The sequence below is a fragment of the Podarcis erhardii genome (genome assembly GCF_964252035.2).
Source record: "Podarcis erhardii genome assembly, chromosome: 7".
Classification (NCBI taxonomy): domain Eukaryota; kingdom Metazoa; phylum Chordata; class Lepidosauria; order Squamata; family Lacertidae; genus Podarcis; species Podarcis erhardii.
This window is the reverse complement of record NC_138511.1, coordinates 31,402,618-31,417,184: the sequence shown is the minus strand read 5'-3', so window position 1 is coordinate 31,417,184 and position 14,567 is coordinate 31,402,618.

Below are 14,567 nucleotides of genomic sequence, written 5' to 3'. Positions count from 1 at the left end.
CAAGCCTTTAGTGCCCTCAGCAGTGGAACGCTCTGCCACTAGAGCAGGCATGGGCAAACTCCGGCCCTCCAGATGTTTGGGACTACAATTCCCATCATCCCTAGCTAACAGGACCAGTGGTCAGGGCTGATGGGAATTGTAGTCCCAGACACCTGGAGGGCAGGAGTTTACCTATGCCTGCACTAGAGATTCAGCAGGCACCTTCTGTGCCAACTGTTAAATGCCTGTTGGAAACTTTTCTATCATGCAGGCAATTAAGAACACCTCCCCCACAATGATCTACCGGTGTTTGTTTTTAATTCTTTTGCTTTTAACATGTTCTTATCTTGTTGCTATTTTGCTTTATGGTTTTAGATTTTTGTATTTATGTGAAGCACTGTGATATATTTTACGATACAGGGGTATATTATTTTTTAAAAATAAATAAAGAGTTGCTAAAGAGGCTCATTTATTTGTATATAGTCACTGTTTTCTCAGCCAAGAAAAAAAATGCAAACAAAGAGGCACTTTGGAAAGCAGGTGAGGGCTTGTATCAGGTGTGGGGAACCCCAGAAGCTAGGACCAAAGGCTGGGACCATTATTTGTATACAACAGGGATGGGAGTCCTTTAGCCCTCTAGGCACTCTTGGACTCCAACTCCCAAGAGCACCAGTCAATATGGCCAATGGTCGGAAACGAGGGAGTTGTAGTTCAGCAACCTCTGCAGGGCCACAGACTGTTCATCCTCGATATACACTATTTCTCATTCATGCAGTTAGAACTGGAGTATGGCACTTGAGCTCATTTGTTGAAGCTGGGAGCTTGGGCTGGTGGGAGAGCTTGAGATGGTGCCTAAAGTATTGCAGGCACAGTGTGCTGTTCTGTTGGCTAGCCAAGGATAAGCAGCCAGACTCCCAGTACTGATGCCAGGCCTGGCCAATCCTGAGGCTTAATATCGCCTGCCAATCAGTACCTTCTGGGCTCGGAGCACACAAACCATGCTAGATCACCAGGTTAGAACCCTGGAGCCCTCAACATCACCAGCTCTTTAGTCACATGTTTCTAATTGCCCATCACTTCCAGACTCCCATTTCAGGTTAATTGAAGTCTCTTCGTTGGCTTCTTTCTCTTTGCAAGCACACCAGTAAGAACATTTCCCCACCTCAGCCCTGCAAATTTGCTCCAAAATTACTGACAGAAAAACAACAGACTGAGCTACAACAGTGATTAAACAGGGGACAGGAAAGAGCTGTTCACATTTTAATTGGATCAATTAATGTCTAGGAGAAGAAACAGAAAATGCCTTCAAAATGCTGCTTTGGGGTAGGAAAGCTTCAGCAGTTGGGTGATTCCCAACATGGAGCATATTTCACATGTCTGGGCATGTACCATCCATTGCTGCGCAAAGCCCTGAATCTGTTTGCTTGGAAAACTGATTCCCCACCCTGCTGATGGCAGAAGAATGTCTTGCAAATGAGGAAAGCTCTCAGTCACCAGCTGAATCCCTTGCAAAAGTCTCTAAGTCAGTCAAAGAGTCCTCAACAAGGGGGAGGTGTCATGCATGACTCCCTCTCTCATTCCTTCTCCTCCAACCCCAATTCCTCCACCACCATCCAAATCCCACATCTCCTTCCCTTTCCAGTACTCTAAATAGCAGCAACAGGACAAAATCTGCATATTTGTGTGTGATGAAACCAGATTTTACTGGAGGACTTTGTATATGCCTATATAAATAAAAATGTAAGGCTGTCATCACATAACCCCCATGAGAGGTTCTGTAGTAGTAACTCATCACAACTCTGCATTTGCATGAAGTAAGGGGAGGGGAGCAAAAGAGAAAGCAGGTTTTAACAATGTGGTTTTATACAGCAGCAGAGGTTTGAATAAAGCAAGCCTGGAGAGACACAGAGGAGCTGTGAGGATATATGCAGTTGGGGGGTTGAAGGAGCTGTGAGGGATATGGGGACTGGGTGAGGTGTAAAGGGAGGGGTGGGGTTGGAAAGGAAGGTGAGGGTGGTTGTGACTGGTGAGCAATGAAAGCAGGGGTGGCAGCCTCTAGTCTGACATAGGTAGAGAGCAAACTAAATCCAATGTGTCTCCTGCCTTTGTCTAAAGCCCTTCCCTTTGATTGGGTTATAGCTTCCATTCCTCTTTTCCTCATAGGCAAAGAATGGGGAACCTGCAGTCCTCCAGATGTTGAGGAGGTTGTCCAAGTTGTCACTGGCATGACAAATGCAAATTGACAAATGCAAGTTGAAGTCCAGAAACATCTGGAGGACCACAAGTTCACCATCCTTACCATGGGCCATCAACACAGTAGATGGTGTTTCCGTGCGTTCTGGCTTCAGTCACAGTGTTCCATTGTGCCAGAAGCGGTACAGTCATGCTGGCCACATGACCCGGAAAACTGTCTGTGGACAAACGCTGACTCCCTTGGCCTGAAGCGAGATGAGCACCGCACCCCATAGTTTCCTTTGATTGGACTTAACCATCCAGGGGTCCTTTACCTTATTATAGCCAAGTACTGATAATCTGAAAATTATTTACTCTGATTACCATATTTTTTTGCACCCCAGATTAAAGACTTTCTCCACTCAAAGCTATGTGCAAACCAATATTTCAGTTTTCTATTTGCATAATAACTGGTCAGAAAGAATTAAAAAACATCTCATTAATATGCCAAGAGGTGTTAATTTGAACCCTGCCCATAAGCTATTGTAAATTTCATTTAGCAAATGTGAAAATGTAATGCAGTGTAAATTAGGGATATATATATATATATACGCACATGTATATGTATAAACTTTTGGAAAATAACTGGAAAGAATGAGTGCTTCTTCACTTGCCTTTGATTAACCAATAAATTTCAAGATATGCCTTGAATCTCAAGACAAACTCAAAAGACAGCAAGTAACATTTTGTTTACAGAAAAATACCAAACATGGCAGCCAAGCCAAGTATTAGCTTCACGACTCAGGTCTCTGTTTCCCATGTTATGGTTAACAAAATTGGAAGGCTTCTTCAAGGGACTAGTATCAGCAGAGATCCATTGTCACCAAGGCTGGGCCATGTGGAGCAGTTGGAAGGGAACTAGGAACCAGGAACCAGAAGCCATAGGACAAGCTAACACTCAGGACCAAAGGGTAAACCAGGAGGTGTGATTTTTAAAAAAGGAAACCAGTGGTGAGAGCCCAAGAGCAGATCAGGACTGAAGGACAAACTGGGGGTTTGTGGCAGGGTGGAGACACAAGTCAGGGCCTAAGAGCAAGTCAGAACAAACTAGGCTCCCTCTTGGATTATGCATTCAAAACAGTATCAAGACGACTTTAAACAGTCATGGCTTTCCCCCAAGAATTCTGAAAACTGTCCTTTGTTAAGGGTGCTGAGAGTTATTCATAGAATTATAGAATGCTAGAACTGTAGAGCTGGAAGGGATTTCAAGGGTCCTCTAGTCCAACCCCCTGCAATGCAGGAATCACAGCTAATGAATCCCTGCCACATGCCCACCCAACCTCTGCTTAAAAACTTCCAGTGAAAGGAGAGTCCACCCCCTTCCGAGGGAGTCCGTTCCACGGCCAAACAGCTCTTACCGCCAGAAAGTTCTTCCTAAGATTTAGTTGGAATCTCCTTTCTTGTCACCTGCCCTCTGGGGCAGCAGAAATCAAGCTTGCTCCATCTTCCCTGTGACAGACCTTCAAATATTTGAAGGTGGCTATCCTGTCACCTCTCCTCCGGGCTAAACATTCCCAGCTCCCTTAACAGTTCCTCATAGGGCTTTGATTCCAGACACTTGATCACCTCAAAGACCCTCTCATAGAGCTACAATTCCTAGTGTGCTTTAACCACTGGCCCCTCTTCCCAGGGAACTCTGAAGGGTCCATCAATTACTCTGGAGCTCCACCTCTCCTGCTCTGGAGAAGCACTTGTAGCAATTCACTCCCTTGTTCCCACTACACCACTGCTTCTTCCAAATATGAAAAGGGGAGGGGAAACCTACCTGTACAATTCCTCCATCATGTGGAGGGTTTCTAAATACCCTGAATCTTCCCCACAAAATGCCCCACACTCCTCAAAGAGGCCAGAACATGCACACCGTAATCCACCTCCATCCTGCTTTCTTGTAGAATGTTGGTTTTTGCTGAAATGAAATCCGTAGTACAGAAGAGAAGGAATAACATTGACTGGAGTATCAGGGATTAGTGTATTAAATGGGTGCGAGTAACTGCCATGCGTCAGCATAACATTAGGAGCTAACTGATTTCTCACTGTAAGCCACTTACATTTGCAAATCATCTCAAGATCCGTGTCACAGGGAGAGATGACAGTGCTCAAACCACAGTTTTTGTTTATTCTAATGGAAATGCACATTACTGGAAGCATTCCAATGCAGCCAATGAACAGGCAGTCTCTCTTCCCCTCCTACTTATTTACTCAGCTGGGACGCACAAATTATTTATAGGCGACAACTTTCTATTTTTAGAATGCTCAGGCGTTTTTGCAAGGTGTCCGTGGCAGGCATGCAATTACCTGGTCGTCAGTTTGCTCCAAACGACTGGAAGTTTCATACAAGAAAAAGGAGATCTCCCCAGTTACTGTGCCAGTATATCTGCCAGAAACCTAGGAAAATCATCACTGTCTGCAGAGCTGGTTGAAGATGTTTCGCTTATCTGAGTTGCAGGAGAATATGGTGTCAGAACTGAGGCTGTGGCCTCACCAAACCAGGCCAATTTGACTCAATTCAGCCAGATCAGGTTGAAGCATCTCCTGGACAGAGGCGAATTTAGGGGAGTATGACTGGTTCGGTCGCACTGGACAGAGGCAGGGGCACCACTGAAATTTAAGACCCCAGGTCCACCACTGCCCTGGATCACCCTGAAGTGGGTCCACCCATAGCCATCAAGGGCTGTCAATATGGGAGGAAGTCGTGTGTAAGAAGAGGGAGAGGTGGAGGAGCCTGCATCGCCTCTCCCCACCCCCAATGTTTAATTAGGGTTTTAAATCATAATGGAAGACTGCAAGACTAGGGTTGCCATATTTTAAAAAGTTCTGGAAAAATCCGCCCAGACACTATTTTCAGGGGACGAATCCCCGATACGTCTGGGAAATTCTGGACATATGGCAGCCCTATGCAAGACCCCCGAGTTAGTTTGGAGCCTGGATCCGGGGAAGGACAGCCCCAGGTCAGACGGGGTCTGCTCCAGATTGGGCCCTGAATTGGATCAGGGGTGACATGCATAGCTTTGCGGGGATGGCCAGCACCTCCCCACTGCTGATGATGCAGGGCTGTGTGTTGGGGATCCGTTCCTGCAGGAGCTGAGCTTCAACTTGTGCTCCTAGCTTAAAATCCCGTTCCATGTCAGCCTGTCGAAACGGGCTCTTTGTGGGTGGGCCTGAGGCAACAACCAGGCTTCCCTCAGGTCCTCTCCCTGGGGATTTAAATTCAGTCCCTGGTACCCAGCTCTTCCTCAATGGATCAACCCACCCACCCATTCCTGTAATTTTGCATTTACTCATTGAATTGACCTTGCTAGGGCTGCGGCAGTTGCCATATTTGGGGGGCCGGGTAGGAATTTGCCTATCAGGCAATTTGGCTATGACCTGGAGGTTTTGCCTACCTTGTAGCAATCATCACAACTTCAGCAGTTTAGGCATTGGGTAGCCATAGTGTTGGTTGGAGGGGGGGTTGTAACCTCACTTTCCCCTCCAGAAATAGGTTAACCCATTAAAGGGATCCGTGACGGAGTTGCTTCTGTCCATTTGCCCAGACGGAGGGCTTGGGCCTCAGTGCTCCTAGAGGCAATGACCTCTGTGGGGATCCCCCGATTTGTTATAGGTTCACCCTGATGTCATTTCCGGCAGACAGGCTAGAAATAAAAGCTTACCCAATACCTATGCCAAACCATATCATCTGTAGTCAATAAAGTTGTGGCCTGTTTCGATCCCATTCAACTGTGTGGTAGCTCATCTGAATGGGGGGCAGAGAGTGTGTGGCTTGGGCCTGCAAGAACAAGTAGTTCTGCTGAATCAGACCAAAGAACTTTCTCATGGGGGACCTTTCATCCTCCAGATCAGCAGAGGAAGAAGCCGCTCAGGCACTTGGGGTGGCGCCCCCAGGGGCAGGGCGAGCTGCCCATAGGGGTGAGGCAAAGGTTGGGCAAGCCACCCATAGGGGTGGGGCACACCACGGGCCTCCGGAGTCTGCCTGCCTCCTCCCACTCAGCCGTCCTACAGCTGGGGGGGGGAAGCAGCAGGTGGACTGTTTGGGCAGCGCAGAACCTACATGCGCCCAAGCTACCGCGTCTCTCCCAGGAGAGATGCATGGCTCAGGCATGCTCCAGGCCCCACAGTGAGTGCCATCTGGCATTTTGTCACCCCCGTCAGTGGTGACACCCAGGGCGGTCCACACCCACTGCACCCCCCTTCTCCACCCCTGCTCCAGATGTTGGAACAGAGTGCAATGCCTAGCTTCCCTGATCATTGGTTACAGTGGCTGGCGCTGGCAGGAGTTGGAACCCAACAATATCAGAAGGTCCACAGGTAGTTTTATTACTGCTGTAATCATAGTTGTTGTTGCTGCTGCTGCTGCTCCTTTTCCCCCATGCTTGCTGAGGCTGATGGGAGTTGTAGTTCAGCAACGTCTACAGAGCCAAAGGTCTAAAGCACTCCTGCTTTAAATCACTGCAGATCATCTAGTATCCAATATCAGCACAGAGCTAAAAATTGGATGATGAATTTGCCTATGACCAAGCATTGGCACCGTCATGGCAGGAATTTAGGGCAGTCGCCAGGGCAGAGGAGCTAGCAATCCATTGAAAATACAACTGGGCTGGCTCACCACATTTTGAAGCAACTGAAATATTTTAAAATATTTTTTATTTGAATTGGTCAGGGGGCTATAGGCCATTAAGTCCAGAGTAGGGATGTAAGAAGGCATCATTATATCCCACCCTGTATTCCCTTCTGCTGCAGTTCGTCTTCTCCCAAACCCTCCGTTATTTATCCCACCATCTGCTGTTGTGGAATTGCATAACTCGCATCATCAATTTTATTGATTTCACAAAATTTATACACCTCAAACCAGTTTACAAAAAAGACAAAACAATAAAATTAACAATAAGGAAAATTAACAACAATAATTCAAGACTTTCTGAAAGTTAAAATAACAATAGACTGAAAACAGATTAAAGCTTGCATCCGTTTTTCTAAACATCTGGGTAGGCGTGCCTAAACGAAAATGTTCTTAGCAGATGCCAAAAAGAGTACAGTTCTTACAAATATGGAATGAGTGTTGTGTGGCACCTGGAAGCGTGCCAGTTCTGCCGATCGAAGCGGTTGAGTGGGCGCATATGGGGTAAGGCGATCTCGCAGGTGAATTACAGAAACAACATCGTCATTACGTGATTCCACTCCAATCATTTCAGTGCAAAGGAAATGCAAAGCAAAGCAGGGATGGATGCAATTGTTTGCATATTGTTTGTAGACAGAAAGCAGCAGCAGCAGCAGCAAACACCAGTTCATATACGCTGGGCATGGGCAAATAAGGAACATTGCCCATTTCTGCTGCCGTTCCCATTTTTGACAGAATCATCTGGCATCCTTGGTCCAGAGTCTAAAATTTCCAAAGCAAACCTTTGCACTGAGTCTTCCTTTCCTTCGCTTTGTCTTTTTTCTAAGCAAGACAACAACAACACAAAGCCCAAGAAACGGAGAACACAATCCGTTCAGCCTTTTGCTCCCTGAATATTTCATCAGGAGCTTGAGAACTTTTCCCTTCCTTCTGAATACCTCCTTTCCCCATCTCCTCTCCCTCCCTCCCTCCTCCCCCCCCCTGCCATTTTATATTTGCTCACTTGACACCTTGTCACTAGCCCATCACTGCCACCCGGGCTGTCCTTGAAACCTGACCTCTGTAGCCGGTTGCGCCCAGTGGTCCTGCCGCCCCTGTCTCACTCCAACCACTTTTGACAGGAGACATGCCGGTTTTAACAGCCAGGCCTGGCACCTGGGACACAGTGGGGATTACACAGGTAAACCAAAGTATTCCATGTTGTCTCCTGGCTAACAACAGAGGGGAGAGAGGCAGGAGGGCGGGAGGGAGGAGGGAGAACATGACATCTGAAAGAGCAGGTCTTGCATTCACATATTCAAAAGAGCCCATCATGTTTTTACAAGCAGGCGGGCGCCTCCAATTCCCCCTGGCACAACAAGAGCAAATAATGCAACATGCAAAACAGGTGCAGGGAAATCCTTATCATGGGAATACAGTTTGCTAATGGGAGGTTTTTAAATATATATTTATGTATTGTTGGAAAGCAGGACATGAAAGGCATATTTTTATTTTAAAATTAAGAGATTGAATGAGAATTTGGTAAGCAGGGCTGAACTCAACCCATTTCGATTGCACTTTAATCAGAACAATTTTTGGTTGCTTTTAAAAAGAAAAAAAAGAAAAAGATTGAACTCCATTATATAAATGTGTGATTTGTAGCCTCACTGTTGTGATATACCTGCACTGAGACGAGTGTGTGTTTTATTTGTACAGAAAAGGAATGCTTCCTTTTTAAAATGACATGTTTTTAGTCTTTTTGAAGTGTCAGTGTAGAGGAAAAAACCTGAAGTATTTTGACTGAAATAAATGCTTTCATGGAAAATAGTGAACCCTAGAGATTATTCTGATACTTGAAGAACTTCATACTGTTTTAAGCAGGTGACAGTAATGTCATCGACTGAGATTTTTGTCTGCAAGTGTGTTATTTTTCTCGCTCTCAGACTTGTACGGTGGGAGGGGGGGGCGGGTTAAGTGTTTGAAATATAAAGTTTGCAAGGGCAATGTAGGAAGCAATTCAGTAGTTCTAAATCTGGAAAAGCCTTCTAGAACAACAAGAAGAGAAGCCACATTTGCACTCTATGATACCATCGTAACTGTCATGGCTTCATCCAATGCTTCCTGAATTTGCCAATGTGGTTAGAGTTGTATTCGCTTCACAGAGATGCAGTAATAATCAATGCCTCTTCCTTGAGAATTCTGGGAATTGTAGCTCCAGGAAGGGGAAAGGGGGTCTCCTAACAACTCAGCATTCTTAAGAAACTACAATTCCCAGGATTCTTTGGGGGAAGCAGTGAGTGCTAACCTAGTATCATAGTGCTTTATATGACTGGTATGAGTGTGGTTAGATAAATGAATTGGGTGTTGGGCTTTGGCCTAGAAGGCTCTAGTTCTGCCTCCACCTCCTAGCTTCTGGTCAAATAAACCAGAAGGTTAAGTCCCAAATATTAACCATTTTTCATGAAGATTTCAGGTGTGAGATGCTCTTTGTTCACTTTCTTGGTTCAGGGGTAGCAAAAGTGGAGGGGGCACCTTATCACCCCTTCTGGAAATGCAAGTTATTTTGTCACCCAGAAAATTTTGTGGTGTGGGGACAACCTGTTTTGATAGTTCAGGAGAGAAAGCAGCCTTTACCTCGGCCGCAGACAACAGCATACAACCCTCTTCTTTCTGGTTTCTTTTTTTAAAAAAAACTTTTCAACACTGCTGTCTGCGAGGGTTATGGGGGGCTTCCTCTCCACTTCCTACCAACTACCTCTTCCCACCAATGTTTAACTTCAGTGGAGACAGAAGAATAATGAGAGGGCATTCTTCGTGGCTGCCCCCAGACTTTGGAACTCCCTTCCTAGAGAAGTCCGACTCACTTCCTCCTTGTTTTCCTTGTTTTTCTTATTCCAACAGACTCTTGAGAATTGGCTGTTTATAAGGAAAGGGCTGATGCTGTGATGTTTTTATTGCAACTATCTGTATGCTCTAATAGATATTGTTTTAATTCTATTAATGTTCAATTGGTTTTTTAAAGATTGGTGGGGGGGTTTTGGTATGTTACTAGCTGTTTCCATTTTATCTGTAATCCACCTTGAGTCCCTGCCTGGGTAAAAGGCAGGATATAAATAAATATAATAGTAAAATAATAAAAATAATAGTAATACTATTATTATTAGTCTATTACTATTAGTCTATTAGTTATAGTGGCAGCAGAACATAGTTTCATGGATCCTAGCCTTATCCTCCATGAACCAAAATATAGGAGTGTTTGGCCCAACATATTGTGTGCCGTTAACTCACTTTTTGTTTTTGTGTTTTTTTAAGTGGATCATATCTGTGGCACAACTGTGTTTCATTTTCTATTAAAAATTAAAAGAGATACATTACTTTAATGAGCCACACGCAGGCAATGTTAATGATGTTCAAGATGGCATTCACTTTTAATGGTATGCAGAATACACCAGTCTACCTTTGTAGTTAATTATAAATGCACGTGTTTGCACTCGTGTGTTTATTTCCACCATTTCACATCAAGGAGAACATTTGCCGGTACATACATTTGCATGGAAAGACCTTAACCTATTTCATTTTATGCTGATCATTAACTAAGAATACTTCACTCTGGAGATTTATCACATTAATTAGCTCTGAAATTACTCATAGCAATTAAGTATATTGTTCTTAAACTCTTCGGAGATTATTGAAATACTTTTGTTGCTTCTATAGGGAAGCATAAATAATAGGAGAAAACGTTGCTTTCTATGTGGTTACGGGGTGGGGGGCACCTCTCTGTCTCTGTAGCGTCTAAATCTTGCAATTGTTCCAACACTGCTATCTTTGCACCCATCTTCCCAAATCACACTCTCCCTCTCTCTTAGGGAAATAAGAAGCTGCCTTAGACAGATCAAGCATCCATCTAGCTCTGTATTATAGAATCATGGATTTGCTGAGTTGGAAAGGATCCCAAGCATCATTTAGTCCAACCCACTGAATAATAATAATAATAATAATAATAATAATAATAATAATAATAATGTTATTATTTATACGTTGCTCATCTGACTAGGTTGCCCCAGCCATTCTGGGCAACTCCAAACAAAATATTAAAAGCACAGCAAAACATCAACCATTAAAAACTTCCCTGAACAGGGCTGCCTTCAGATGTCTTCTAAAAGTCAAATAGTTGTTTATTTGTTTCGACATCTGTTGGGAGGGCATTTCACAGGGTGGACACGAGAAGGCCCTCTGCCTGGTTCCCTGTAGCTTGATGTCTCACAGTGAGGGAACTGCCAGAAGATCCTTGGAGCTAAACCACAGTGTCCAGGCTGAACGATGGGGGGTGAAGATGCTCCTTCAGGTATACAGGGCCGAGGCCAGTTAGAGCTTTAAAGGTCAACGCCAAGACCTTGAATTGTGCTCGGAAACGTACTGGAGGCCAGTGTTGATTCTTCTGGACTGGTGTTGTGTGGTCCCAGCAGCTGCTCCAAGTCACCAGTCTAGCTACTGCATTCTGGATTAGTTGTAGTTTCCGAGTCACCTTCAAAGGTAGCCCCACCTTCTTCAGGTACCCCTGAAATAAGAACCTCCAGTTAAGGTGAGTCCATCACCTTCTGAAGTAATCCACTCCACTGCCAAACAGCTCAAAAAGTTCTTCCCAATGTTTAGTTGGAATCTGATTTCTTGTCATTTGAATCCATTGTTGGGGTCCTACCCTATAGAGCACAGAAAGCAAGCTTACCCTGTCTTCCAGGTGACAGCCCTTTAGATATTTGAAGGTTCTCAAACCACCTCTCAGTCATCTTTTTTCCAGACTAAACATACACAGCTCCCTCAACTGCTCCTCATAAGGCTTGGTTTCCAGACCCTTCATCATCTTGGTTGCCCTGTTCTGCACATATACCGTACTTTTTCACTCTATAAGACGCACCAGACCACAAGACACACCTAGTTTTTGGAGGAGGAAAACAAGAAAAAAATATTCTGAATCTCAGAATCCAGAACATTAAGGGGGATCGCTGTGCAATGAAAGCAGCAATCCCTCTTGCTGTTCTGGCTTCTGGGATAGCTGCGCAACCTGCATTCGCTCCATAAGACGCACATACATTTCCCCTTACTTTTTAGGAGGGAAAAAGTGAGCCTTATAGAGCAAAAAATACGGTAATTATCTACACTGGCTGGCAGCAGCTCACCAGAGTTTAAGACATGAGTCTCTCACAGCCCTACCTAGAGATGACAATGGAGATGGAACCAAAGACCTTCTGCATGGAAAGGAGCTGCTCTGTCCCTGAGCTTCAGCTCTCCTCCTCCATGGGAAACAGAAACACTGGCTGTGACATCATGAGGTTTGCCATGTTTAATTTCATACACCTCTATCGTGTTCAGTTCAAAGATGAAACACATGCAAACAAATAAACAAGAAGGATAAAGAAAACCGAAGTGTGCAATCTGAAAAGGGGGTCAATGTTTCTCAGGCAACTGCAAGAAAAAGTGTGCTGACGTCCAGCTTGTTTCCAAGAGGTTTGGAAGGTGCTATGGAAGTCCCTCTCTATTGATCCGGGAAGCCTTTTCTGTCTCTCTTAATATATTTTTTTAGAAAGGTATGAAAAAATTCTTCAGTTTCAAATCTCAAAGCTGAATGGGGGGCGGGGTGTGTGCATGTGTGTATCTGAAGTGAGGCTCTCGGCTTGAATTCCTCAAGCTTGACATCCCATCGGGCTGATGCCTCGTGTCCCTTCATTGTCGGCCTGTCTCGTCACCCGGCGTAATGTGCCATTTCAGTGTAACAGGCTGAGACGCGTCATGCCAATGACATGTCAGGCTGGTGCATTTCAAAGAGACACAGTTCAATGGAAAACATGGGTTTCTAACTGCCCTGGAGGTTTTAAAACCTGGGGAAAAACCTGCGCGCATGCTCACACACAATATCTTATATATTTTTAAAAAACATCCTGTTTTCTTCTCCAGCAATTTTGCCTCCAGATGGTGGGCCATGGTGTGCTGCTGTTCTGTTCTGTTCATGGCACTACTAACGGAATAAGGATCTGCTATTTGAACCCCACCTTCTCCATCTTGACTCAGAATGCAGCCTTGCTGAATTTGCCCCATACATTTAAACACAGTCATTTCACTTTCAACAGTCATGGCTTCCATGAAACAATCCTGGGAAGCACTGTTTGTTTAGAGTCCTGAGAGTTGCTAGGAGATTCCTATTCCCCTCACAGAACTACAGTTCCCAGAGTGGTTGAACAGATCAATTTCTCTTCCCTGGGAACTCCTGCTCATGTGAGGGCGAATTGACAACTCCTGCTCATGTGAGGGGGAATTGACAATTGCTGAAATACTATCATCCCATCTACACTATGCATTTAAAGCAATATCACACAACTTTAAACCACCATGGCTCCCCCGCAGTGAATCCTGGGAACTGTAGTTTGTTAACAGTTCTGGGTGTTTGCCTGCTGTGGGAACTGTAGCTCTCTCAGGGAAATAGGGGCCTTCTCTCAGCACCCTTGATAAACTACTGTTCCCAAGTTTCTTTTTAAAAAAAAAAAATTATTAATAAACTAAAGATCAAGAGCATAAAGAACTACAGTTGTAACAGGTTGAGATAAAAAGGTAAAGGACCCCTGGACAGTTAAGTCCGGTCAAAAGCAACTATAGGGTGTGGCACTCATCTCACTTCAGGCCGAGGGAGCCAGTGTTTGTCCACAGACAGCTTTCCAGGTCATGTGGCCAGCTTGACTAAACCACTTCTGGTGCAACGGGACACGATGAGGAGTGCCAGAGCGCATGGAAACTGTGTTTACCTTCCTACCGCAGCAGTACCTATTTATCTGTTTGCACTGGCATGCTTTTGAACTGCTAGGCTGGCAGGAGATGGGACAGAGCAACAGGAGCTCACCCCATCGTGCAGATTTGAACCGCCAACTTTCTGATCGGCAAGCCCAAGAGGCTCAGTGGTTTAGACCACAGCGCCACCCATGTCCCTCCCACAGCAGGTTGAAAGCAGCATAAAGTTGGATGCTATCATTGAACTTGTTCAAAAAATACGCATTTTGTATATATATACTTTTGTAATAAGTGGATGGCTTTGCGGGTAGGCACCGTGTCTCCCCTATGAACCTACCTATGGCCAGCCAGATCATGCTCCTGCCACCAAATTGGCCGATTTGGTATATAGAGGGCATTGCCTGGGCGTGGTGCCAACTGACCAGTAGTGGTGCTTGGCTCCCACCCAGGGGAAGAATAAATACCCAGCCAGCAGGGCCTTTCAGGTAATAGGGTGTCCCCCCTTGCTGGCTTCACCCTTAGAAACACTCCCAGCAGAGTGACATGTGCCATTGTTTTCCTCAATGCCTTTGGCCAAACCTTTCACATCTGTAACCAATAAAGCTGTCACCTTATTTGATCCCCAAAACCCAATAAGCTGTGTGTTGTCTAGTTATTTGCACCTTGGGGAATAGGGTGGTCACGGGGACTCACCATGCAAGTTAGCTTAATCATAGTTCCTATGGGCAAAATTTTCTCAATCCATTCAGAAATAGATACATGTTTTTTCCCCATTTTTAACTATTATAATCTTAGCAGTTATAAGGTTCAACACTAATCCTTGATGATTTTCCAGAATAACCTCTTTTAGATAACCAAGCAGAAATATTTTAGGTTCCTCGGGTATGTGATCTCCTAACGTATCAGAGATATTAGCCTGGATGGATTTTCAGAATATTTCTATTTGAGAACAATTCCAAAAAGATTATTTGAGGGGGAGCCATGG